The following is a 4,843-nucleotide window of genomic DNA, read 5'->3' as shown; positions in this document are numbered from 1 at the left end:
TGAATTGAATGAAATTAAATTTGAACAGGTTACCTCAATTGAAGAATTAGTAAAGTTCGAGACCCGACTTTTAAGAAAAATTAAAAAGAACATTTGATGCTACTGGAATTGTTTGTAAAAATGCAAAAGCGTATTGTTATACGATTTTAGATTTTATAATGACGGAAGAGGCGATCAATCGAAATTAAATATTATGTATGGTAACCATGTGCCAAGCGTCTTTTATTAGCTTATTTTTAATGATTTGGTTTTTTATTTCTTTGTTTATTTTTTCTTTGTAGTATTATTGTAAAATAATTTACCTTAAAGAACAAAAATAAAACAACAAAATTGTCGTAAATATAATGTAGTATATATAAAAAAAGGTTTAAACGGTTTAAAGCTATACGTGTCTAACAAAACCTACGTATTTTTGGTTTATCATTAAACCGTGCTGAACAGCTGTTAGTTCAGGCATAAATTTAGAAAACTTATGCCTGAACTAACTTATGACATTAAATAAAGTTTCCGTTTGGAAACTTTAGTAAATGTCATAAGTCCGTTTTAAACTATAGAAAACACGAATTTAAAACCTCATAAAACACGAGTTTAAAACCTCAAAAACACGTATTTAAAACATAAAAATACTCGTGTTTGAAACCTCAGAAAACACGTGTAAAACTCCAGTTAAACTTCCCGTGAAATCCACGTGTTTTTGGTTTACGCCTGGATCGTAACAAACACGTGTTTATACGGGTTTTAAATCCGAGATTAAAACCAGATGTGCCGTCTGGGTCTGGAATGAAGAAGCTATTAAAGTATTGTGAAATATAATACAAAATATCACTATTAAAAATTGCCACATCGAGTTTGCGATCATTGTGAAAATGTCAATACTAGTGATCAACATCTATGGAGCAACTTGGAGAAATTATCTAAAGCATTATATTATCATTTTGTTATTTTGTCTGATTTTGAAAAAAATAATGATCGGCAAGATGGAATATTACACGAAATGGAAAAAGTCATAAATATAATCAATGAAAATAATGAGACAATTAAAAAGTATTTGTACATTCGTAATCTTTTGTCTGAATTAATATCACACATGATTATTATATCAAATATCGCTATTGATGAAGATCAATTTATTGTTAACAAGGAAAAAAAAGTGTTCGATAGAAGAGATAGTTCTATGCTTTCATACATAAAAACTGTTGTCGATTTGAAATTTCTCGATTTTAAAAATTTGTTTATTTATCAAAACATGAAGAACGATTGAATTTAAAAAAAGTTATTAAAAATTGTTTTATTGTTATGTTTACAAATATAACCAACTTGTAATTTTTTTTAACTGATTTATATAATTAGTATTTTTTTAACTTTGTATTTTTTTGTAATTGTTTTTTAGGTTAACTAATAGAAATGAATTTCCTGGATAAATGTCATTATGGAAAATATATTTATCATGTTCGAAAAAAACTCGATAAACATAATGCTGATATCGCTTTTGAATATGAATTAGTGAGATATTTTGTTAAATATAATGTCAATGTTGACAAAGTAAAAAAAACTAATGACGAAATGAATAAATTAATACGAGAAGATGCTAAGGAAGATCATTTTAAAGAAAGAATTAAAACTTTACAACTTTATATTAAAGCTGTATAAAATTTATTTACTACAAATAATAACGTTATTAAAACGTTATTGAATATATTGAAAAAAATGTTCCTGAATTTCGTAAAGAAATAATGAATCATTTTCATTTTCAAAACGAATCTGAAAAATTATTAATCTTAAGAGTGAAATTAAAATGTTTATTTTTAGATATGATGCAATATTTGTATTGTTTTCTTTAGATAACATAATAAAAAAATGGAAAATATTGTATTACAAGCTGCTAAAAAACTCGATGTATTCGTCAGAAACACTTTCACTTGTTCATTTTGTAGGACATTGTCAATGTAAAACTAATAATCTTTGTAAACAATGTAGTGATTATATTGAAGAAATTTGCCAAGAATTAATTTATGGTGATATGAAAACAAAACTTTCAGAAATAACAACGTGTGCGGTTTAATGAGAAAATAAAAGTATTGTAATTTTTTATTATATTTTTTAGATTACATAATAAAAAATGGAAAATAGTATAGTGGTACGACCATCAAATAGACTTATTATGCCACCAAACTCACCATTTTGATATGTAGAACCTTGTTAATGTTGTCAACATTAACTTAAGTTGCATACGCGATGAACACATCAAAGAAACTTGATGACAAATAATGTATTTTTTATTTGTAATCTATATTGTATTTTTTTAGATAACATAATAAAAAATGTCAGATTTTTAACTCCATGTTGAAAATTTCATCACTCAACTTTTGTTAAAAACAGCTGTTATTCATGATGATACTCAAGCAATGCGAATGTTAATGCAAGGTGCAGATTCTTGTTCGAAAGAAAATTGTACTGGTTATAATCTTTGGGAATCTTGTAAAAGAAATTATGATCACATTCAACAATATATTCGCGAAGAAGATATTAAAGAAATACTACTCGAAATATTAAAAAATTATAATATTATATAAAAATTTGTAAAATTATTTATAGATTACATATTAAAAATAGATTTCGTTTTTGCAGAAATGGATATTGTTAAAAATAATGTTGGTGGTTATGTTATCATTACTGACGATGCTAGGTATGAAAACTTTAGAATTGCCTTGTTAGAATATCCAATAAAAGATTTTCAAACAAGTAAAGAAATTGAAATGAGTAAAAAACAATTTGATAATTTTGTAAAAGAAGTTCGTAAAATAAAACCAGAAGAAGTACAAGTTATAAATTATTCTGAGGAAAAGGAAAAAAAAGCATTGAAAAGTATTTAATGGAAAAGGAATATTTGTTTATGTTATTTAACCCAATGCGATGGTGGGTTTTAGACGAACATGATTCACAAATTTGTGAAAAAGCGGCAAGAAAACTTGGCTATAATAAACAATTTAGTCATGTTATTTGTAAAAAGCGTGAGTGTATATGATGCTCTATGTAAAATTGATCAATGTGAATGTTCATCTAATTGTGTATTTTGTAATATGAATTCTTGTTTTATTCATGTAGAATTAAGAAAGGCATATGAAATATATTGATTTTTTTTAAATTACGAAAAAAAATGGAAACAAAAGTAGAAGAAATTATATCGAGAGCTTCTAACAAACTCGACTTATCTAAAAATCAAGTGATAGAAATTTATGAAAACCAAAAAGAAGAGATTGGTATTTTGGCAATGTGTGATTGTCTAGAATACGATGTCTATCGTCTTATTTGTTTTAGCTGTTGGTGTTCAGCGGAAAAAGTGAAAGAATTTCATGATATATTATACATCTGCAATGATTGGTTTATCAACGATTTTATTAAACAAAGTTTTCAATTATCGTAAACACGAAATACATGATTTAGCATTTTATAATTGTCCTTTGGAGCAAGTATGTTTAGACCCAGCAAACATGACAACGTTGATTCAACGTTGAAAACCGGTCGCAAAAGATGTTGCGGAAATGTTGAAAAAGTAATCGATTTTGCAAATATATGTAACGTTGTTTAATAGATGTTAATTAAACGTTATTGCGTAACGTTGAAAAAACGTTACTAAATGACGTTACAAAAGCGTCGCAACTAAACGTTGAAAAAGCGTTACATAAAAAGCGTTGAATAAACGTCGCAACTTAGCGTTGAAAAAACGTTACCTAAAAACCGTTGCATAAACGCTGTTAAAGCAGTCTATTTTGGAAGGATTTGTAACGTTGTTAGTAAAACGTCAATTTAAAGTGACTCAAAGACGTCGAGTAAAAGTTGAAATATAACGTTGAATCAACGCTTAAATGCGCTGTATAAAATATCGCAAAATATTATTAAACGTAATTAAACGTGGCTATAATATATATTGAATTGGCAAATAAAACTAAATTGTGAGTAGAACTCAGCCCTCGCAATATTTCCAAAATCAATTTTTAATACAAACAGTAATATACAATGATAAATATAAAAAAGCTTAACATATACAATTTATAGATATATATATAAAAATATAAATATTTACTTTAAAATTTATGTGTGTGAGTGTTTGCATATATATTTATGCAATATATAAAAATACAATTAACAGGATATTGTATCGATAGGCCAGGATATCATTGAGATACAGAATCTAAATCAAAAAACAAAACTTGTATCTTTAGTCTGAAAGCAAATGTAAAAAAATAATGTTATTAAATTAGTATAATTATTATTAAATTTAAAAAGTAAAACAAAATATATATATATATATATATACATATACATATATATATATATATATATATATATATATATATATATATATATATATATATATATATATATATATAACTTATTTATATATATAATTTATAGTTATAGGTTCAGGTATCACTCCATTGACTAGTTTTTAACTTTGTGAGTGACACCTAACCTTATTTATGTGAGTTTATAAATATTATTGTAAATTTTCATATATTATGGTTAAATAAATGGATTATTGTTATTATATATAAAATATATAGATAAATAAATTACATATAAATATATAAAAACTATATATATACATAAATTATATATATATATATATATATATATATATATATATATATATATATATATATATATATATATTTATATATATAAATATATATATATACATATTTATTTATTTATTATACAGTAAACTCTCGGTTATTCGAAATGGCACTTATTAAAAATTTCTGCTTATTCGAAGCAATTTTTATTTCCTGTGAATTTTCTTTAACAAACTCATGCAAATGCTGTTATGCAGAAATGCAGT

Source organism: Hydra vulgaris, chromosome 11 (genome assembly GCF_038396675.1).
Source record: "Hydra vulgaris chromosome 11, alternate assembly HydraT2T_AEP".
NCBI classification, from domain to species: domain Eukaryota; kingdom Metazoa; phylum Cnidaria; class Hydrozoa; order Anthoathecata; family Hydridae; genus Hydra; species Hydra vulgaris.
Note: the sequence above shows the minus strand (reverse complement) of the source record.